Below are 24,953 nucleotides of genomic sequence, written 5' to 3' on the forward strand. Positions count from 1 at the left end.
CATAAGGACACTTGCTAAACTATGTTCATAGCAGCATTATCCATAATAGCCAAAACCTGGAAACAACCTTGGTGCCCCTTGACCAAAGAATGGATAAAGAAAATGTGGTTTTATATACACAATGGAGTATTACTCAGCTGTAAAAAACAATGACATTGTGAAATTTGCAGGCAAATGGATGGAACTAAAAGAAAATTATCCCGAGTGAGGTAACTCAGACCCAGAAAGACAAACATTGTATACACTCACTCACAAGTAGATGATAGATGTAAAACAAAGGATAACAAGGCTACAATCTACAACTCCAGAGAAGCTAGGTAACAAGGAGGACCCTAAGAGGAAGGCATGGATTGCTCTGGGAAAGGGAAATAGATGAGATATCCTGGGTAAACTGAGGGTTTCTTGGCATAGAGGGGAGGAATGGGGGATGAGAACATGAGGGACCAGGATGGTCAAGCTGGGGGAGAGACAGTATGGGAGAGCAATGAAAGAAATATCTTGATAGATGAAGCCATTATGGGGTTAGGGAGAAACCTGGTGCTAAGGAAATTCCCAGGAATCCACAAGGATGAACCCAGCTAAGACACTTAGCAATAGTGGAGAGGGTGCCTAAACTGGCCTACCCCTGTTATCAGATTGGTGAATACCCTAACTGTCATCATAGAGCCTTCATCCAGTAACTAATGGCGGATGCAGAGATTCACAGTCAAGCACCAGGACTAGCACCTGGGAGTCCAGTCAAAGAGATGGAGGAGGGATTATATGAGCAAGAGGGGTCAAGATTATGATGGAGAAATCTACAGAGACAACTGAACCAAGTTTTTGGGAACTCATGAACTCTAGACTGAGAGCTATAGAACCTTCTTGGGACAATCTAGGCCCTCTGCATGTTAGAAACAGTTGTGTAGCTTGATCTGTTTAGGGGGTCCCTGACAGTGGAACCAGGATCTATCCCTGGTGTATGAGCTGGCTCTTCTTTGGAACCCATTTTCTATGTTTGGGTGCCTTACTCAGCCTTGAATCTGGGGGATGGGCTTAGACCTGCCTCAACTTAATGTACCAGGCTTTGTTGACTCCCCATGGGAGGCCTTACCCTTTTAGAAAACTGGATGGGGGGCTGAGTTTAGGGGAATATGGGGAGGGTGAAGTGGTAGGAGAAGTGGAAGTGGGAACTGTGGTTGGTATGTAAAATGAATGAAAATATAAAAATAAATCAATAAAAATTAAAAATGAAAGCATATTAATCTGGCAGTAAGAAAGTATATATTATATATTGAACATTAATTAGTTGATATGAAGGTGACTCCAATCCATTGGTCAGAGAAATGAGTTCTATTTATTCAATATACCAAAACAGGTGATTCTACACATTTTTCCATTGCATACCCAGTTTTTATGGTGGAAATCAGAATGTATTTGAATTAATGAGATAACACATGGTTATAGTAAGAATTGAAGAGTGCCTTACACATGCCCTCAGAAGTGATAATATGTAACCCATTTATATTATTAGCTGCTAGCCATTGTAGATTTTCACTGAAATATTTTACACTCTATAATGTTTCCTGTTTATTGGTGTAACCTAGATTTCTAACCTAATAGCCTAGATTCAGTATTAGTTTATACAAGAAGGTTATGTACAAGTGCATTAGGTCACATATGCATGCTCCCCCCCCCACTTCTCTCTCTTCACAGACTTTCTGTTAATCACACAGCACATATCCCATCATATCCTTTACTCTCACAGACCCTATTGTTGGTAAATTTTCACTGTAGTAAACTGTACTGCTCTGTGACCAAATGACCATTAAACATTTGCTTAGTGATAATCCATATTCAAGACACATTTTGAAATATACTGGATGCATCCTGTAGCACACTATATTGTGTGTATTGTGTGGCATGTTTTTTAAATGAAGATAGCTCAATTTTCCCCTTATGAGCTTTGCTACCATAATTTAATGGATTAAGATTGTGTTTTCCTATGAACAGTACAAAACCTTACTGCATTAGCTTGAAGAAGTAAACCTCTGAGCTGTGCAGCATAAAGAAGACTAGGGGATATCTGGCTACATTATACTAAAAATGAAATCACAGGGACTTACATTCAGTTTTTCCTTTTATTTTCTGGCTTTTGTCCACTTTGGTAAAAGGATAAAAGAGACAGCTTTAGTCCCCTTGACATTCTAACCAGAAAGAACATGGGATGAAATCCATTTACCTCAGAAGGATTTGGCTAATTCACCAAAATTTGCTCAAATCACACCCATGTCACAAAAACATTCTAGCAAAAAGTAAGTCCTTTAGCACTTTGGCCTTTAAGCTAGAAAGTGATATTGCAAAATAATATTGTAAATGATTTTTAGGAGGTATGTTTCCACTAATTGCCTAACTTAATGAGTCAAAAATATATGCATTTATGTCAAGTTCCTAAATATACTTATGGTCAGCAAAACTTCACTATAGTATTTCATTTGAACACATATTTATAATAACTCATTTAATTTCAAATGTTAACAGTAATTATTAGTAATTTGATGTGTATTTTATGCCAAGTCCATGGCCATTGTTTCCCTGGACCTCCACAATTTAACTCTAATCTTTTCCCCAGTTACAGATAAGAACACTGAGGTATGAGGAAGTTGTGTGCTTGTCAGTATCATGCATCTACTAGGTGGACAAAAAGGAATTCAAGCCCAGTTCATGCTAATTTGTTTTCCAGTATAATTCTCTCACATACCCAGCTACTTCATCTTCACTTGGGTTTGCTTAGCTGGCCCTCTTCTTTAGGGATCTTGAAATCTTGGTAAAACCAAATGTCATCAGGGTCAATTTTTCCCTTCTTGTTTTATCTTTAGCTTTAATTTTTGTCATATTTGGGATGGTAGGAACATCATCTAAAATTGGTTTTAACTACAGATTAGAGGGCTTGTTCTGTTAATTTTATTTTGTGTAGTGTGGATGAGGTTGAACACTGAAGAAACTTAATTTTAAGCAACTTGAGAGGTCCATATGCTCCAGTTCAGTCATTCACACACTCTGCTGTGTTGGTTTCTCCTCCATTGCTGTGACTAGAATGCATGACATACAATACTCCTGGTAAGGAAGACAAGTTTTAGATCATGGTTTCAGAGAAATTTCAGTTCAGGATGATCAGGATAACACAACAGCAAGAGCAGCATCTCTCTGAAGTGGTAAAAACATGAAGTGACTACTCATGGGCAAGCGAGAAGGACTTGAAATAACGGGTAATTTAATCACACTGGCCAGACCATGACTCCCCAAAGATCCTCAGTACTCCAACTTAGAGCCATAAACTAGAAATAAGCACTCAAGATATAAGCTTGTGGGAATGTTTCTGTAGCCAGAAATTTCCCCCATCCCAGTAGCCCTGCTTATAAAATAATCACTCAGAGACTTATATTAATTACAAACTGTATGGCCTATGGCTTCAGCTTCTGGATAGCTAACTCTTTCATCTTAAATTAACCCATTCCTATTAATCTATATGATGCCACATGGCCATGGTGTTACCAGTCTGCTGACATCCTGATGCTCCTTGGGTAGTGCCTGGTGTCTCTCCTGACTCCACCCTTCTTCTCTCTGTATCTCTGCTTGGATTTCCTGCCTGGCTGTACGCTTTCTTGCCATAAGTCAAAATAGTTTTATTTATTATCCAATGGGAGCAACACATATTCACAGCATACAGAAAGACATCCCACAGCATGTTTCAGTTTCACTCTTTGCTGTGATGAAACTTTTTAAGAGAAACGTAAGAAAAAAAATGTTAGGTATTCAACAAATATATAAGAACAAAATTTCAAGTTAGAAAGAATCTTAAAGACAGTCTATTAGAGTATCCTCCTTCCCTCTTTTCTTTTTTAAAGAAAAAGAAGTTCCTTTCTTAATTTATGTGCTCTCATATATATCACTGTTGTGTAATAATTTCCTCCAAGTAAAACATTCCATCCTGGAGGGAGTATCTGTAAAACTCAGGATAGAAGCAAAATTTACAGAGCTCAGGAAGTAAATAGCCAATTTTAAGGCAGTTTCCAGAGCTAGCAAGATTCACAAGTACTCTCCCCAAGGTTATACAAACTTGATAAGGACAACTGGAGAGAGAAGACTCTCTGACCCATCAAGCTGCTGGCAAGTCAGGCAGAGAGTGCAAGATCAGAGCTCTCATGAACTGTCACTTAGGCTCTGGTGGGGTTATGAAGGTGATATAGCTAACTCTGAGACATTCCTGTTTCTTTAGGTAATCCTTTACCCATACTCTTGTAAATAACCCCCATAAACTTAAGAGGTCTCCAATTTGTACTTTGGTGGGATTGTTCATTTAGTCTTTCATTGGTTCCCTATCTGAGAGGGAAGGATGCTTGTTCACATACCCCAAGGAAATGTTACACATGGTTCATGGGTAGCAATGCTAGTGAAGAATTTCATGGGAATTATAACAGTATCTGCTGGATAACATGGCCATGGGGCTGTGTGGTAGCTCCTCCTGTGTCAGGTCATGTTTAAGCACAGATTTAATAGTAATTACATTATTTTCTAGAAATAAGGAAAGTGAAGCACAAAGAATTCAAATCTGCTTTTTCTGTTTTGAATATGGACTCTTGATCCTTTGAGACAAAGTACTGAAACCTATGCTCAAGGACACATGTTCACACATCAGAATACAAAGATAAATGGGAAAATCTACATACTCCATTGACTAATGTTATTGATTTGATCCATTAGTATAGATAATTGTTATATAGCAGCATTGAGTTTTTTGAAAGTTGCACAGTTCAATTGAATGCTAAGTGCATTTTGCTACGAATAATGTTTGTTTGGCATTGAGCTCTGAGATCTTCAGAAATCATAATACCAATTATCCATCCATTTTGTATATGCTTGGATAAATGCTCTTTGTAGGAATAGTGAGATTTATGTTTTAGCTAATTTTATGGCCAATTACAAATAAGAAAATATTTAATTTATATGTTTTAATTATTATTCTCACTTTTGCCCATTTAATAACAAGGAAAATCCAAAATAAAATATTTTACTTACACTAGTGTAATGTTATGATAACTTACAAAAATATGAAAATTGTTTTGTAGCATGAGAACCTGATGCTAAAGCAATGTGACTGTTAACATTCATGCACACAGAAACACACAAGTCCTGCAGATTTTTAACTCTCTGCTTATGGATAAATCATAGACATCAAGCCTCTCTTCATTTGAAAATAATATTCTGGGTAGAGGCCCAGAAAGAGGAGCTCCAATGTGTAGAAATGATAATTCCACTGTTTCTTTTCTCTCTGGTGGGCTGTCATCTTTTGTGGGCTCCTTTCCTGGTTCAACACTGACTTTCTTCTGATTCACTTTCTAGGACAACCTGAAGCCCTGTCAGTCTTTCAGAGAAGGTGAAAAATTCCTTAATTTAGCCAAGAAAAGTCAAGTTAAATTAAAGATGAAGTATAAAAATATACGTAATGCAAAGAACAGACTAGTTTATAAAGCAAGAGTCTCTGAAATATTGCCACCTAAGTCTGATTTGAGTGTTGATTGCTAGGCATGACTAAAGAACAGCACATTCTTTGTGGCTATGGACTCAGTGACTCTCAAGAAGGCATCAATAATTTCAGAATTCTTTTCCTCTTTTCTTTTAGCTTATTTTTTGAGACAGCATTTTATATAGTCTAGGCTGGCCTCCAATTTTTTTTATGAAGCCAAGCCTGTCCTTGGATCCTTGACCCTCTGCCTCCACCTCTCAACGGTATGCAACACTAGGTCCAGCAAATTCAATTATTTAAAGAACTTTTCTCTTCCTATTTTCAGGTTTATGTTTCCCTGTGGGTTATCCATTCACCAGCAATGAGTTTATTATTTTATTAAAATTAATAAATTTCTAAGGAAGAAATAATCTGCATGACCCAAGGCTTCTATGTAGTAAGAGTAGCTCATCTACCATCTCGTGAAGTTCATTTTGGTTATTTTCTGCATTATCTTCAGGGAGAGAATTTCCACGAACAAAATTGTACTATTTTATGATAGTATTACAAATTCATTAATGTTTATCATTTATTATTGTAGAAATCCTTACAGCTTTGATAGGAAGTCTTGGAGGAGGAGAGGATGACCTTTTACAAAACTTTCTCACTATGAGAAAAGAAAAATAAACCCTTTTCTTCTCTCCAAAGAGCTGTCCTTCTGTAGCTTCAGCAACAACCACTTTTTTTTTCACATAAAGAGAGTTACAGTTTCCAAGAAAAACCTGCAAAGAGAAAAGTTTGAGGAAGAAAGTACAGGATTAACCTTTTATGTTCTTGAGCAATATTGCCTTAGGACTAAACATGCCTTGGATACAAGTGTCACTGTGATAAAGACTATCATAGAGCTAGAGATTCTGAATAGATGGAAATTTCTCTCTTTATCAAAGAATCTTTGATCGAGTCATCTGTTATCTTTTAACAAGTTCATGGAAACAGCTCTGGTTTCTCCTTTCTCCAAACTTTCTGGTTGTATAATCAAACTTGACTTGAACTTCTTTTTTTTAATTTTATTTTATAGTTTAATTTAATTTTACATATCAGCCACAGATTCCCTTGTTCTCCCTCCTCCCACCCCCGCTCCGGCCTTCCCCCCAGCCCAACCCCCATTCCCATCTCCTCCAGGGCAAAGACTCCCCTGAGGATTGAGTTCAACCTGGTAGATTCAGTCCAGGCAGGTCCAGTCCCCTCCTCCAAGGCTGAGCCAAGTGTCCCTGTATAAGCCCCAGGTTCCAAACAGCCAGCTCATGCACGGAGGACAGGTCCAGGTCCCACTGCCTAGATGCCTCCCAAACAGATCAAGCTAATCAACTGTCTCACTTATCCAGAGGGCCTGATCCAGTTGGGGGCTCCTCAGCTATTGGTTCATAGTTGATGTGTTTCCATTTGTTTGGCTATTTGTCCCTGTGCTTTTTCCAGTTTTGGTTTCAACAATTCTTGCTCATATAAACCCTCCTCATTCTTGCCAATTGGACTCCCGGAGCGCCACTTGGGTCATGGCAGTGGATCTCTGCATCCGGTTCCCTCAGTCATTGGATGGGGTTTCTAGTATGACAATTAGGGTGTTTGGCCATCCTATCACCAGAGGAGGTCAGTTTGGGCTGTCTCTAAACCATTGCCAGTAGTCTATTGTGGGGGTATCTTTCTGGATTTCTGTGGGCCTCTCTAGCACTTTGCTTCTTCCTCTTCTCATGTGGTCTTCATTTTTCATGGTCTGTTCTTCCTTGTTCTCCCTCTCTGTTCTTGATCCAGCTGGGATCTCCCATTCCCCTAAGCTCTCTTTCCCTCAAACCTTGCCCTTCATTACCACCACTCACCTCCTTGTTGTTCATGTAGATCTCATCCATTTCTCTGTCATTTGGCAATCCTTGTGTCTTTCTTGGGGTCCTCTTTACTAGGTAGCCTCCCTGGAGCGGTGAGTAGCAGTCTAGAGTCATCTTTGTTTTATATCTAGTATCCTCCTGTGAGTTAGTACATACCATGTTTGTCTTTCTGAGTCTGGGTTACCTCACTCAGGATGATTTTTTCTAGATGCATCCATTTGCCTGCAAACCTCATGATGTCATTGTTTTTCTCTTCTGAGTAGTAATCCATTGTGTATATGTACCACGTTTTACTTATCCATTCTTCAGTTGAAAGGCATCTAGGTTGTTTCCAGGTTCTGCCTATTACAAACAATGCTGATATGAACATAGCTGAGCAAGTGCCCTTGTGGTATGATTGAGCATGCCTTGGGTATATGACCAAGAGTGGTATAGCTGGATCATGGGGGAGATTAATTCTCAATTTTCTAAGAAAGCGCCATATTGATTTCCAAAGTGGTTGTACAAGCTTGCATTCCCACCAGAAGTGGAGGAGAGTTCTCCTAACTCCACATCCTCTCCAGAATAAGGTGTCTTCAATAATTTTGATCTTAGCCATTCTGACAGGCATAAGGTGGTATCTCAGAATCATTTTGATTTGCATTTCCCTGATGATTAGGAATGTTGAGCAATTCCTTAAGTGTCTTTTAGCCATTTAAGTTTCCTCTGTTGAGAATTCTCTCTTTAGTTCTATAGGCATTTCTTAATTGGACTGTTGGGCATTTTGATGTCTAATTTCTTGAGTTCTTTATATATTTTGGATATCAGTCCTCTGTCAGATGTGGAGTTGGTGACAGCCCATTCTGGAGGCTGTTGCTTTGCCTTGTTGACCATATCCTTTGCTCTACAAAAGCTTCTCATTTTCAAGAGGTCCCATTGATTGATCGTTTCTCTCAGTGTCTGTGCTACTGATGTTATATTTAGGAATTGATCTCCTATGCCAATGCGTTCAAGGCTACTTCCAACTTTCTTTTCTAGCAGGTTCAGAGTAGCTGGATTTATGTTGAGGTCTTTGATCCACTTGGACTTAAGTTTTGTGCACAGTGACAGATGTGGATCTATTTGCAGCCTTCTACACGTTGATATCCAGTTATGCCAGCACCATTTGTTGAGGATGCTTTCTTTTTTTCCATTGTACAGTTTTGATTTCTTTGTCAAAAATTATATGTTCATAGGTTTGCAGATTAATGTCAGGGTCTCCAGTTTGATTCCATTGGTCCACATGTTGGTTTTTATGACAGTAACAAGTTGTTTTTATATTACTGTAGCTCTATAGTAGAGCTTGAGTTCAGGGATCATGATGCCTCCAGAGGTTGTTTTATTGTACAGGATTCTCTTGGCTATCCTGGGTTTTTTGTTTTCCTACATGAAGTTGACTATTGTTCTTTCCAGGTCTGTGAAAAATTGTGTTGGTATTTTGATGGGGATTGCATTGAATCTGTAGATTGCTTTTGGTAAGATTGCCATTTTTACTATGTTAGTCCTGCCTATCCATGAGCATGGGAGATCTTTCCATTTTCTGACATCTTCTTCAATTTCTTTTTTCAGGGACTTAAAGTTCTTGTCATATAGGTCCTTCACTTGCTTAGTTAGTGTTACCCCGAGGTATTTTATATCATTTGTGGCCATTGTAAAGGGTGATGTATCTCTGATTTTCTTCTCAGCCTGTTTGTCCATTGTATATAGGAGGGCTACTGATTTTTTTGAGTTGATCTTGTATCCTGCTATGTTGCTGAAGGTGTTTATAAGCTGTATCAGTACCTTGGTGGAATCTTTGGGGTCACTCAAGAATATTTTAATGTCATCTACAAATAGGGAAAGCTTGACTTTTTCCTTTCCAATTTGTATCCCCTTAATCTCCTTATGTTTTCTTATTGCTTTGGCTAGAACTTCAAGTACTATATTGAATAAGTATGGGGAGAGCAGACAGCCTTTTCTCATTCCTGATTTTAGTGGAATCGCTCTGAGTTTCTCTCCATTTAATTTGATGTTGGCTGTTGGCTTGCTATAAATTGCCTTTATTATGTTTAGGTATGTTCCCTGTATTCCTGATCGCTCCAATACCTTTATCTTGAAGGGGTGTTGGATTTTGTCAAATGCCTTCTGCATCTACTGAGATGATCATGTGGTTTTTTCCTTTGAGTTTGTATATATGGTGTATTACATTGATGGACTTTCGTATGCTGAACCACCCTTGCATCCCCGGGATGAAGCCTACTTGATCATGATGGATAACTGTTTTGATGTGTTCTTGGAGTCTATTTGCCAGTACTTTATTGAGTATTTTTGAATCAATGTTCATGAAGGAGATCGTTCTGTAGTTCTCTTTCTTTGTTGTATCCTTGTTTGGTTTAGGAATCAGGGTAATTGTAGCCTCATAGAAGGAGTTTGGTAATATTCCTTCTGTTTCTATTGTGTGGAACAATTTGAAGAGTATTGGTATTAACTCTTCTTTGAAGATCTGGTAGAATTCTGTGCTGAAACCATCTGGTCCTGGGCTTTTTTTGATTAGGAGACGTTTAATGACTGTTTGTATTTCCTTAGGAGGTACTGGACTATTTAAATAGTTTATCTGGTCTCGATTTAACTTAGGTATGTGGTACCTATCCAGAAAATTATCCATTTCTTTTACATTTTCCAGTTTTGTGGAGTAGAGGTTTTTGAAGTATGACCTGATGATTCTCTGGATTTCCTCAATGTCTGTTGTTATGTCCCCCTTTTCAATTATGATTTTGTTAATTTGGATGCTCTCTGTCTTTTGGTTAGTTTGGATAAGGGCTTATCTATCTTGTTGATTTTCTCAAAGAACCAACTCTGTTTCATTAATTTTTTGTATTGTTCTCTTTGTTTCTATTTTATTGATTTCAGCTCTCACTTTGATAATTTCCTGGCATCTCTTCTTCCTGGGAGACTTTGCTTCTTCTTGTTCTAGAGCTTTCAGGTGTGCTGTTAAGTCACTAGTGTGAGATTTCTCCAACTTCTTTATGTGGGCATTTAGTGCTATGAATTTACCTCTTAGCATTGCTTTCATAGTGTCCCATAAGTTTGAGTGTGTGGTGTCTTCATTTTCGTCGATATCTAGGAAGTCTTTAATTTCTTTCTTTATTTCTTCCTTAACCCATTCAGTAGAGCATTATTCAGTTTCCATAAGATTGTAGGTTTTCTGTAGTTTTTGTTGTTGTTGAAATCTAACTTTAAACCATGGTGGTCTGATAGAACACAGGAGGTTATTCCAATTGTTTTATATCTGTTGAGATTTGCTTTGTGGCCAGGTATGTTGTCGATTTTAGAGAAGGTTCCATGGGGTGCTGAGAAGAAGGTATATTCTTTTTTGTTAGGATGGAATGTTCTGTACATATCAATTAAGTCCATTTAAGTCATAACATCAGTTAAGTCCTTTATTTCTCTATTAAGTTTCTATTTGAGAGATCTGTCCAGTGGTGAAAGTGGGGTGTTGAAGTCTCCCACTATTAATGTGTGGGGTTTTATATGTGGTTTAAGCTTTAGTAATGTTTCTTTTACATATGTGTGTGCCCTTGTGTTTGGGGCATAAATGTTCAGAATTGAAACTTCATCTTGGTGGATCTTTCCTGTGATGAATATATAATGCCCTTCTTGATCTCTTTTGATTGATTTTAGTTTGAAGTCTATTTTGTTGGATATTAGGATGGCTACACCTGCTTGCTTCTTAAGACCGTTTGATTGGAAAGTCTTTTCCCAGCCTTTTATTCTTAGGTAGTGTCTATCTTTGAATTGGAGATGTGTTTCTGTATGCAGCAGAAAGATGGGTCCTGCTTTCATATCCATTCTGTAAGCCTGTGTCTTTTTATAGGTGAATTAATTCAATTGATATTAAGAGATATTAATGACCAGTGATTGTTCATTCCTGTTACCTTCTGGTGGTATTGTGTGTGTGTACTTCTCTTCCTTGGGGTGTACTGCTGTGGCATTATGTATTGCCTGTGTTTTTGAGGGTGTATCTGACTTCCTTAGGTTGGAATTTTCCTTCTAGTTCTTTCTGTAGGCCTGGGTTTGTGGATAAGTATTGTTTAAATTTGACTTTGTCTTGGAATGTCTTGTTCACTCCGTCTATGATGATTGAAAGTTTTGCTGGGTATATTAGTCTAGGCTGGCATTCATGGTCTCTTAGTGTCTGCATTACATCTGTCCAGGTACTGCTTTTTGGCTTTCAAAGTCTCCATTGAGAAATCGGGTGTTATTCTGATGGGTTTGCCTTTATATGTCACTTGGCCTTTTTCCTTATCTGCTCTTAATATTCTTTCTTTATTCTGTACATTTAGTTGTTTAATTATTATGTGAAAAGGGGACTTTTTTGGGGGTCTATTCTGATTGGTGTTCTATAGGTTTCTTGGATCTTCATAGGCATTTCCTTCTTTAAGTTGGGAAAGTTTTCTTCTATGATCTTGTTGAATATATTTTCTGTGCCTTTGAGTTGGTATTCTTCTCCTTCCTCTATCCCTATTGGTTGTAGGTTTGGTCTTTTCATGGTGTCCCAAATTTCTTGGACATTTTGGGTCATGACTTTGTTGGCTTTAGTGTTTTCTTTGACTGATGAATCTATTTCTTCTACTGTGTCTTCAATGCCAGAGATCCTCTCTTCCATCTCTTGCATGCTGTTGGTTATATTTGCATCTGAAGTTCCTGTTCGTTTACTCAGATTTTCTATTTCCAGCATTCCCTCTGTTTGTTCCTTCTTCATTTCTTCTATTTCCCTTTTCAGGTCTTGGACTGTTTCCTTCATCTGTTTCATTGCTTTTTCATCATTTTCTTTCAGGGCTTTATTGTTTTCTTCCAGGGCTTTATTGTTTTCTTCTGCTTTATTTGTTCTTTCCTCTAGTTATTTATAGCATTCTTCCCATTTTTTGTTTGTCTTTTCCTCAATTTCATTTGTGATTCCTTCTATATAAGCCTCTGCTTTCTTCATGATGTTATTCATAAGGTTGCTTTCTTCTGCTTCTTCCATTTTGTGATGTTCAGGTCTAGCTGTTGGAGGAGGGCTAGGTTCTGGTGATGCTGTATTGCTCTTCATTTTGTTGTATGTACTTCTGCCTTGACGTCTGCCCATCTCCTTGTGGATTCGTTCTTGGTCTTATCATTGCAATTGGTCCAGACAGAGCTGACAGATTCAGGAAGCCTCTCTGTCTTGTCCAGATGGGAGCTCCAGGGCGGGATGGGAGCTCTTGTCCAGATGGGAGGTCTGGGGCCGGATGGGAGCTGGGAGCTGGTCTCTAAGTCTCAGGAAGTGGCTGGGGTCTCAGGCAGACAGGCATGGGGGCAGGGTGTGGGGATTGCAGGGTCTGCCAGGTGTCTTGGAGAAGGGGACCCTTCCCGGCGGGGGTGGATGGGATCCTACCTGATGGCCAGAACCTTGGGCCAAGTTGGGCAGGTCTTTCCTGGAATGGCTCGTGCCCAGGGATGGGATCTAGGCTGAGCCTAGGCACTCACCGCTTGTCCAGATGGGAGGTCCTGACTTGAACTTCTTATCAGGGGTTTCTCACTGCAAAAGTGAATAAAAATGCTTAACCCTTGTATATCCTTGTATCATCATCATCATCATCATCATCATCTTCATCTTTGCCAGTGACAGCATATAAGATAGCTGACGTGCTGCCAGCAGAGATTGGAGAAAAGGGGACCCGTGATTGTGGACCATCAACCCTCCGTGTGTTCCCCTCTGGATCTTCTGCTTAGCATGACTCTAGAGGGCCAAGGCAAAAATGCCTACATGTCCCAAGGTCATGCTTTATAGCATGCACATGTCATGCTCTCCTCCATATAAATATTTCTTGTAATACTAGTTATTTTTCTGTCTTCATGTTCTGTGTTCTTATATCTTCATGTTCTGTGTTCTTAGACCAATGGTGATTTCTGTGATGCAGGAAAGGAGTGAAGTAAATTTCACAGGAAATTATACAGAGATGATCACTCAGGCTGGGGTTAAGGCAGTTATGCAGTTCATGGAAAAGAACCTGAAGCCTGGAGAAGCTTTTTAGGCTTAGATAAACTGTACTGAATGTGTGGTCAACTGTAGCACATGGTATGATGTGTGTCAACTCACTGGACTTTCATTGGCCATGATGAATAATTCAGTTTCTGAGGATATTCCAAGGACAATGTGTAAAACTTGAGACCCTGAGGAGTATTGGCTGAAGACTGGATTGAGTAACATATAGATGGGATGACAAACTAAAAGTGTGGGAACCTAGAATAGGAGGAAAATAGTGGCCTCCACCAAGAAAGGGAGATGGCAACTTTAATTCAGATACTTTTTATTCTTCCTGAAGGAGTGTGAAGATAATGTAACAACTGATGGAGTGGTTGCTACAAGCTTCATTGGGTTCCTAGATTGAAAAGAGCTTTCAAGAATGGTGAGCTTCCTTTCATAGAGGCTCTATAAATTAGATTAGGTCCTCCTTGGAATTGTTAGGATATAGAAGGACAGAAGTTGCTGACTTGCAGGGACAGATTGCTTGTCTGTGGTCACTGTAGCCCACCAGTCATGGGGCTTAGTGTTTACAGAGGGCTGAGGAGGAACTTAGGCAGTTACAGGGGTCTTAGGTTGGAGCAGGCTGTGTTAGAAGGAAATGACTGTCTGGTACATTGACCACTGTTCTTATTTTTACCTTTTTGCGAAATTGCATGTTGCTAGCCTTTGGGTCAAGTGCTCAAAAGATTGTATAATCATTAATAATAAAAATAGATTATGCTTGCTTTGGTGTTAAGTCTGGGATAGTTCCTGTGTTTAGTAAAAGGTGATGAAGAATATATTGGTGATTTTCTAAGAATAATCTTTGGAATCATGAGAACATTTTGATTGGGTGATTTCCCCTTTTCTTTCTGTTCCCCCTTTACTTATGATAATAAAAGACTGAGGTTACCAGGGCAAAAGCAGAAGCTAAAGTAAGAGAAGCTAGAGAAGGTAGAGAAGCTAAGAGAAACTAAGAGAAGCCAGGGAAGAAAAAGAAACTTAGCAACTACAGAAGTCCGAAGTGACCTGTCAGCTTGCACAAACATTGTCTCTGAGTCATTATTGCACCTTCCAGGTATCCTGTCCTTCAGACCCCAGAAACTGCTGAGGCTGGTCCCCAGCACATCTTCATCATCATTCCCCACTCCCACTCTTCTCTGTCTTTGAATTACAATAGCCAGTCTTTCATTCAGCTCCTCAGTAACATCCTGCTCTATCCACCCTCTAGCCTTTGTATGTATAGCTTCTACTAAGACTTATTTTATAGATCCACTTCTGCAAGCATTCTTTTACAGAAGTGAATTCTCCTTGATATAGATAAATATTTAGTTTCTTTTCTATACCTCCCTTCTATAATCATGTGTGAAAGGTAATAGGTCCTTACCTAGACTTTAGTAGGGCATCCTGATATTGAAAGAGCAGCTTTTCACAGAGATTGAGTAGGGGATGGGGGTGCAGGAAGAACAGGGGATTGAACATCCAGAATTCCATATTCAACCAACTGTTTTCTATTTTTTAATATGCAAAGAAGATTTACTATTCAAATTGTCCTTTGTTCTTCTATCCTTCTATAAAATTAAGTTTACAATCTGAAAATAAGACAATAATGTAATGTTGTAGTATTTCTACAAATCTTATTGGAGCACCAGTGAGATGGCTCATTGGTAAGGTCTTTGGTGTGCAAAGCTTGAAACCAGACGATGATCACCCTATTATGAAGACCAAAAGTAGAAACCACAAAGCTTTGTTCTGGTCTTCACATATCTGCCATGAGCCTACAACCTATAATCATATTACACATACCACATAAATGTTTCTTACAAGAGAAATATTAGTGACATTATATTACCTGGCACTTCTGGATAATTGGGTGTCTATAAAGTGGTGGTGGGTTTTTGTTGCTGGCTTTGTTTTTCATATTTTCACAAATTCCCTTGAGATGTGTTCTTGTAATTGTTTGTCTTGGAAGTCAGTAATGAGTCAGGGATACATCTGAACTCATGATTGTAGCTTGAGTTTTTCCTGCCTGGCCCACAGTCAGGACAAATCTCTCTCACCTGCCAGTCCCACAGCCGCTCAGACCCGACCAAGTATACACAGAGACTTATATTGGTTACAAACTGTATGGCCATGGCAGGCTTCTTGCTAACTGTTCTTACAGCTTAAATTAATCCATTTCCATTAATCTATACCTTGCCACATGGCTTGTGGCTTGCCGGCATCTTCACATGCTGTTTCTCATCGTGGCAGCTGGCAGTGTCTCTCTGCCTCAGTCTTCCACTTCCCAGTTTTATTTTCCTCCTTGTCCTGCCTATACTTCCTGCCTAGCCAATGGCCAACCAGTGTTTTATCTAGTGACCAATCAGCAACACATTTGCCATACAGAACATCCCACAGCACTTCCCCCTTTTTTTTTTTTCAAAAAGGAAGATTTTAGCCTTAACAAAGTAAAATTACATATAATTTGGGAATTTGGGCGTAGCTTCTCTTACTACTTCCTGCTGGAGGGGGGCGCTGTATCTTATGGGGACATAAAGAAAATTTTAGGATTTTGGAATAGTCCATGAGGGTGTATCGTCTGAGCCAGTTGCCTTCAAACCATTCTGGATGTTGGATCATCTGGGCCATGGTGTCATCGGAGACCTTTCAGGGGGTCTTGGCTGGTCAAACCTGATGTATCTTAATCTGGAACAAATCCATAGCCTCTGGCTTTCTGTGGGAACAAAAGCAGAATCTCCTTTCCAAAGCAACATATCCTTATATCCAAATTTTGAAGTCAAGATATCTTTAAAATATGCATATTGGTTTAACTCAGTTTCCTTTACAATCAAATATCTCTCTGCAGTTAAGAATCCCAAAGACAACACAATCCAGATTCTCTGTGTAATATTTATTTTTTATATTAATTTTACTGTCTCTTTAAAGACTTTATTTTTTAAAACTATGTATTTGTTTATATAACTGTATATATCACCCTTTTTTTGTCTCTTTCAAGCCTACGTATATTTTACACACATTGTAAACTATTACATCTGAATCTGTCTTATTGTGAATCTATTGCTTTAAACTGCAACAGCTGTGGCTGCTGGCTCCGCCCACCTCAGCTTTCCAACATGGTGGCAGTACTTTTACCGCCAGCTCTGGGAGCTATCGTGGGTCTATGCTTTTATCCAAGCAGCCTGTAGTCCAGAAACCTCTTTTTTTGTTTTGTACTAGTAAAGGCTAAATCCACCATGCAGCTTAATGTGCCACTTACAGAGGCCTCATTCCCGCCATACTGCAGGTCGAGTGCACACACTAGGAACCCACCAGTAGCTCAAACCAGCAACTGCCGCTCATTTGAGAGAGACAATTAGGAAGCTGTTTTTAGCTCTGTTTTAGAATCTTTTTTCTCAGTTTTTAGGTGGAAACTCTTGCCCCACGTTGGGCGCCATTTGTAGCTTGAGTTTTTCCTGCCTGGCCCACAGTCAGGACAAATCTTTCTCACCTGCCAGCCCCACAGCCGCTCAAACCCGACCAAGTAAACACAGAGACTTATATTGGTTACAAACTGTATGGCCGTGGCAGGCTTCTTGCTAACTGTTCTTACAGCTTAAATTAATCCATTTCCATTAATCTATACCTTGCCACATGGCTTGTGGCTTACCGGCATCTTCACATGCTGTTTCTCATCGTGGCAGCTGGCAGTGTCTCTCTGCCTCAGTCTTCCACTTCCCAGTTTTATTTTCCTCCTTGTCCTGCCTATACTTCCTGCCTAGCCAATTTCCAACCAGTGTTTTATCTAGTGACCAATCAGCAACATATTTGCCATACAGAACATCCCACAGCACATGATCCTCATGTGTCCACCTCATGAGTACAAGTCCAAAGGTAGATGATGTACTCCCAATATGTACTCTTTTTTCAACACAATTTAACAAATTTAATATTAAAATGCTTAATGGAAGAGAATATAAGAAACATTAAATACCTCATGTGTGTATTCAAAGCAGTATTTTCATTAATCTGGTACAGATGAAATAAAGTAGGATAATCAGCAATCCACCATATACCTCATACCATAGCTTGATAAGTTATATATGTATATTTATATAATTTGATGTTCCATGATTATCCCATCCACATGAGTTAACCATTTGGCATTTCATCTTCAAGTACTCTCAACCAACTGTTTTCTAATAGAGGTAGAGGTGAAATGCAGCATTTTAAAAAATGTGAAGTATGCTAGTCTGAGGTTGTGGCACCAGTGGCAGAATGAGCTTAGCATGAGTGAGATCCTTGGTTTAATCTCTAACAAAACATACACACACATACACACACACACACACACACACACACACACACAGAGAGAGAGAGAGAGAGACAGAGAGACAGAGAGACAGAGAGAGAGACAGACAGAGAGAGAGAGAGAGAGAGAGAGAGAGAGAGAGAGAGAGAAGAGAGAGAGAGAGTTTGGATAAATTCCTGTGTTAGAAATTTATGAATGTGCAGCAACATTTTTCAGGCCATGAAAATGAAAAAAAAATGCATTACTTAACATTGCCTCAAACAAATCCTCTGTTATAAAGCAAGGAATTACATAATATTTACTAAAAATGAGCACATTTTTCTGTGTGATTTTCCTAAAAACTCCAGATGGCTTTAGAATTGGAATTACAGATAATGCCACATAAGCATTGCTGATGCTGTCAGATTTGCTGGTATAACATGTCTCACCCCAACTACTCAGATGGTCAATCAGGACTCAAATCCTCTTTAAAGCTCCCTTAAGTCTCCACAAATCTAATGTCAATTGCGCAATTACAAGTCAGGTTTCAAATATCTCCAAGTTTTACCCATTGAAGAGGTAAATGGGAAAAAACTTGAGAGTTGGGGAGGATAAGATCAATTTGGACTTACATTAACTGCACTTAATTAACAAGGAGCAGATGTTCCCAATTCATTGTGCTGGCTTAGAAGTCAGGAAAATCTTTACTGACTCTTGGATAGAAATTAGCAAAAAGAAAAGCTGGAAGAACCAATGTCAATAATAATTTTTATAAGGTTACCATTCTATTCTACATACCTCTATGCGTATTACAGAATTAAATATAACATATGGTTATTTAAATACAGATATATCTGTGTTTTCACCTGAACAGCCTGAAATAGGATCCATACTTAATTATTTTTATTTTTATTGTTAAAATTAGCTTTGTTTTCTTTTGTTTTTTAAATTCCAGAAATCAAATCTAATATATGCTAAGCAAATTATTTATTACTGAACCCTTTAACAGGTCAACATTTAACAGAAAATGTTGATAGGGATATAAGAAAATGATTATGTATATACAATGATATATATATATAAAATGCCCATGCACAAATTGGATACAAATAGATGTGTGATCAAAATAAACTGAACCTAGATGCCTCAAATCTTTCTACTCACAAACTCTTTCACTCAAAAAACTTTTAGATGCTCTTATGTATATGAGTATTTATGTATACACACCAAATATTTACTGATAATAAATCATAAAGAAACAAACTTTAAACTCTTTTTCATATATATAATTTTCAAACTATTAATGACAAGGCATATTTATTTATATGTAGTGAACTGGATGTGATTATTTATTTTTACATAACGAATGAAATCTTAGCTCACTATTTGGTTCTGCAGGATTCAGAGCATCCTCCATGTTTTCCATAGTCACGGTGTTTTGATTTTATAATCACCAATGCTAAGGACATTATTTCACATGAATTTGGAACACAAAAGAGCAAAAATATATTAAGGAAATTTTTAAAAACTGTTCAGATTCTGTCCTAATTCCAAACCAAAGTACATTTAAAGATTTTTTGTTTTGTTTTGTTTTTTTTTTATGAAAGTCAAGTCAGCAACTGAAACAGCAATTTTTAAAATCATATATGGTAAAACAATGTAATCCAAAGATATACTTACTTGACAAATGCTGAGAATTCATGGTAGGAAAATATGAAAATTTTCTATAATTAATCTAATGCAGTGTAACATGGGCAAGCACAATGAGAAACACTGCAGCTTGATTAACTTCATGGCTGAGTTTGAATTAGTTTTTAGATCTTATGCATTCAGAACCTTTTACTGTTACTAAATTTTTCTGACACCATCCTTCAATTATTCAAACACATGGGATTTCAAATTGCAGTTTTGTAATTTGTGATGTAGAGCATTCAAAAATTATAGGATTACAAACTAGAGTAGTCTTGACTCCATAGTAAATGTCAGACACATACTTCTCATAGTAAATATAAAATCTCCTATATGGACCAATGGGAAGAAAAATACACATGTGCTAGGAATAAGATCATGGCTCTAAACAATAATTGTAAAGTAAATATAAGTCTTAAAATATGCATTCATTATGATGTTGCCTATATTAAATTTCTGATGGGAACACTGAGTCCTATTTTTCTATGATATTTAACAACTAATATTTAAAATATTATTAATTTTGTACATCCATCTCTGTATAAATTATTAAAGTAATTATATATATATAGTAAGTAAATAAACAATGCTTTAAAAATAGTGGTCTATTCATATTCTTTATTAGCATTGGGTAATTAGAGATGATATAAATTCTTCCACTCAAATAATGCAGATGAATAAGATGAAAACTGAGAGAGGGTGGTAAATAAGTATGTACATACTGTTTATCTGTTTGAGGAGACTCATAGACACAAGCTTTCTCAAATATGACAATGTACTCACAGTAGACCATCAAGACAGCAGGGATTAAGCCTATATTTGTTGCCTACATTTTCTGATTTTTCTATAGTTCAGTACTAGTTCAGCACCTAGAATTTACTGATTTAAATCAAGTGACTTAATTCTGTTTTCATTCACCAGATGAGTGATTGTAGAGACTATGAACTAACCAAGCTTCAATGTCATAAGTATTTTATAAAATGGAGACTTTATCCCTTACATTGTAATACTGGATTCAAAATTTTTTACATAAGAAAATCAAACAAGCCAGGCAGTGGTGGCACATGCCTTTAATCCAAGCACTCAGGAGGCAGAAGCCAGCAGATCTCTGTGAGTTCAAGGCCAGAGTGTTCTACAGAGCTGGTTCTAGGACAGTCAAGGCTATACAAGGAAACCCTGCCTCAAAGAACAAAGCAAAAGAAGAAGAAGAAAAAGAAGGAGGAGGAGGAGGAGGAGGAGAGGAGGCGGGGGAGGAGGAGGAAGAAGAGGAGGAAGAAGAAAGAAGAGGAAGAGAAAGAGGAGGAAGAGGAATAAGGAGAAGAAGAAGAAGAAGAAGAAGAAGAAGAAGAAGAAGAAGAAGAAGAAGAAGAAGAAGAAGAAGAAGAAGATCCAAACAAACAAACAACTTTTTCAAAATGATTAGCACTACACATAGAATATTTTAGTTATGAAGGTATGGACAAAGGTGCTGATAATGTTAATTAGGAGAAATAACTAACTTTATAGTTGTAGTATAAAGAAGTCTTGACTATCTTAAGAACAAGAAAAACTTACTTAAAACATAAAATTAGTATTATCCAAATTCTGCTTAGCCAAGTAGTGTCTTAAACAAATTCAATATCTAATGTACATCAGTCAATTTTTGGTCCTATGAATTGACAAACCAGTCTGCCTCCATCTTAGGCTTGAAAGACATCTTTTTTTTTTTTTGTTTGTTTGTTTTGTTTTGTTTTTTTTTTTTTTTCGAGACAGGGTTTCTCTGTGTAGCTTTGTGCCTTTCCTGGAACTCGCTTTGTAGACCAGGCTGGCCTCGAACTCACAGAGATCCACCTGCCTCTGCCTCCCTAGTGCTGGGATTAAAGGCGTGCACCACCACCACCCGGCTGAAAGACATCTTATAATAAAGACATTCCTTTTTATGATTAAACCTGTTTCTTAAGGATTGGCTATGCCCCTCCTGTAATTTTAACTACATAGTTCTACACTGCCTCTTCTAAGAGACTGCAACCATGTCTTTGCTTCATATGACCACCTTGCAACCATGTCTTTGTTTTACAAGAGATTGTTATGACCAACTTGTTATAATTACATTCTGCTTCTGTGACACCAACTATTTGCCTGCTAAATCCCCCATTTGGAAACCCTCTACCTCTGAGCTTGCCATGTCCAGTGCTGCCCTTTTGAACCCTAACTTAAAGGAGAGGCAGTTCGTGTACACAAATAAAAAATGCTTGCTTTAATTAATTTGGCCAAGATGATTTGAGTCTGTGGTCTCTGTCCTCAAATCTTTAGGATTAAAAGAATAACTACAAACTAACTGCTATTAAAAGCTTCACCAAAATTCTAAAGTAAAATACACACTAATAAAACAGTAATTGTTTGAAATGAAAACGGCCACCATAGTCCCATAGGGAGTGGCACTACTAGGAGGTGTGAACTTGTTGGAGTGGGTGTGGCCTTGTTGGAGGAAGTGTCACTGAGAAGTGGGCTTCAAGATTTCAGAAATGCAAGCTAGGCCTAGTGGCTCACTTCTCTTCCCCTTGCCTGCAGATCCAGATGCAGAACTCTCAGCTGCTTCTCCAGCACCATGTCTGTCTGAATACCACCATGCTTCCTGCCATGATGATAATGAGTTATAGTTCTGAACCTGTAATCCAGCCCCAATTAAATATTTTATTTTATAAGAGTTGCTGTGGTCATGGTGTCTCTTCACAGCAATGGAAACCCTAAGACAGCAATCTGTACAACATCTGACTAGCAGTATATTATTACATTTTACAAGCTCCTCCAACTGTCTTTGAGTTCTTCAATTCTCGAATATTATTAAGGACCACGTTTAATGTTATTCTGCTTAGGAACCCAGAAGAGAAACCATGAATGGCAAGAATTATTTTCAGGGAAAGAATCTAAGTACACCGAGCTCCTTTATCTATCTACTTTATTCTTCTGGGATAAAATCCTATCTACACAGCTTCAGTTCTGTTCTCATGCCTAGCTCCTTTCTTACCTGATTTCTCTCTACATTTATCTGCTGTCCCCCCAAGTTCTATCTTAATTCTCTCATCTTAATTCTGCTTCTTCTAGGTTCTTCTTATCTCATTCTTACCCATCTAGTACTTCCCTACCTGGCTCTTCCTTATCTTTCATCTTTTCCTCAAGTTCTCTATCTAGTTCTCCAGTCAAAATCCTCAAAATTCTCTCCAAATCTCTGAGGTCTACAGTTATGCAATAGCAGTGCTCTATCTAAAGCAAGGTCACCAGACTTGAATTCTTACAGGGTCATTAAGGCAGACAAGAGTTTTCTTCAGGCAGTGATCATCAGGCTTTCTTTTACAACCCAAAAAGAGAGTGGTAAAGGAGGAGGTTCACTGAGAGCTAATGATTGGTTAGTATATCAAGAAGTAAATTTATATGCTCAATCTACATTCCTAGATGTGGCTAGGTAAGAAGTTAGGAGTCGCCCAGCACTCGGGAGGCAGAGCCAGGCGGATCTCTGTGAGTTCGAGGCCAGCCTGGACTACCAAGTGAGTTCCAGGAAAGGCGCAAAGCTACACAGAGAAACCCTGTCTCGAAAAACCAAAAAAAAAAAAAAAAAAAAAAAAAGAAGTTAGGAGTCTATAATGTTGTAAGGCTGTATAAGAAAGGAGGGTCTCAGCTAAAATTGCACAAGAAATAAAGCTATCCGCCTGACCTAGGAGACAGGCATTGTTTCCATAAGGGTGTCACCTTAGTTCAGGATCATTTGGCCTTGGATGCTTGATAGGTATTTTAGACAAACACACTGTTAGGAGTTCTTAGAACCACACATAGCATACAAGAAAATCATAGTAGGAATCGGCATATTTATATATATATATATATATATATAAGCTAAAATATCACCAGACTTCTTAAGCCATGGCTTGACCTTTGGAAAAGTCCTTGACGTTTGTAGTACTTGTGATAGTAGACGAATTCCATTACATTCTCCTGTGGCTTGCAGCATTCAACTTCATTTATTGAGTTCTTTATTATACTGTACTACACACACACACACACACACACACACACACACACACACACATATATATATATATATATATATATATATATACATATACATATACATATACACATATGCAAACTCACATACAGAGGTCAGACAAAATGTGGATGTTGGTTTTCTCATTCTATCATGTGAGTTCCAGAGATAAAAAACTCAGGTGATCAACCTGGATGCCAAACATCTTTACCTGATGAGCCATCTCACAAGCTGCCCCCCCCATACCCTTTCAACTTTGTTGAAGGGTATTATTTTAAAGTGTGATACTTTTGGAGGACTCCAGGGGTCAGCCACCCAGCTACACAGCAAGTCACAGAGTAAGAAATAATGAAAGGTACACAGAAACAGAGAAAGATAAAAGTCCAGAGGCAAAAGATAGATGGGATAATTTAAGTTAAGGAAAGCTGGCAAAAAACAAATGAAGCTAAGGCCAAGCATTTATAATTAAGAATAAGCCTCTGTGTGTGATTTATTTGGGAGCCAAGTGGTGGGCCCCCAAAAAGAGTCAAAAAAAAAATAAAAACACAATCTCTTTAGCTACTTTCAATGCTGGCCTGGTCTTTTTTTACATCAAGTATATAAAAATGATAAATCTTAGACATTCTACTCCTTTCTGTAAACTTCCATTCTCACAGTGGAGATTGGTATATTTTACTTGTCACTCCAGTGCATCACTGAGGGTAGATAATGTGAAAATACACCTGACAATAAATTATTAAGCATTTACCATGCTCAAGACATTATGGTGTATGACAGGTATACGTACTTGAAGAGGCACATATATTTATTCCACAGATACTTGATTTTAATATGAGAGATACAGCAGGAAAGAAAATACTACAACAGAACATGAAAATGCCATGAATGACAGTAGTCAGCCCATCGAGGGACCCTATGTCTGGCAAAAGATCATAAAATTTCTTGAAATAACCAATCCTCAGATTTAAAGAATTGGTAGAAATTAGTCAAATACAGCAAAAATACAAAGTATTGAGTAGTATGTGCTCATGCCTGGGGCAAAGGAAAAATACAGTATGTTCTGAAACAGAAATGTCACAGAAGCGTGTGTTAAGGAATCAGCTGACAGAGGTAGAAAGAGTTGGACAAAACACCATGGTAGAACTACAGCATAAGGACAACTCTATGGCATGTTTATATGACATGACCATAAGGATGGCTCTGTGACAGGTTCATATGAGGTCATAATGAGAATGGCTCTGTGACAAGCTCATGTGTGACCATGAGATGGCCCTTTGACAGGTTCATGTGAAGTAACCGTAAGGATAGATTTGTGACAGGTTCATGTGAGGTGACCTCAAAAGTGCCCAATTATGAGGTTAGAGTTGACATTTACAAACTTTGAAAAGCATGAAGGATAGAATTGGAAAGAGGATTTTAGAAGTGACTCAGTAAGTAAATTTTAGAGGTGGCTTACTATCAAAGTATGAGGACTTTAGTTCAGATCCCCAACATCATAAAAAGCTGAGTGCGACAGCACATGTCTAGAACCTCTGTATGAAGAGGCAGAGATAGTATTTTCTGGGGCATGGTATTTGTAGTGG

The sequence above is a fragment of the Peromyscus californicus genome, unplaced genomic scaffold (genome assembly GCF_007827085.1).
Source record: "Peromyscus californicus insignis strain IS unplaced genomic scaffold, ASM782708v3 Scaffold_5__1_contigs__length_169319896, whole genome shotgun sequence".
NCBI lineage: Eukaryota > Metazoa > Chordata > Mammalia > Rodentia > Cricetidae > Peromyscus > Peromyscus californicus.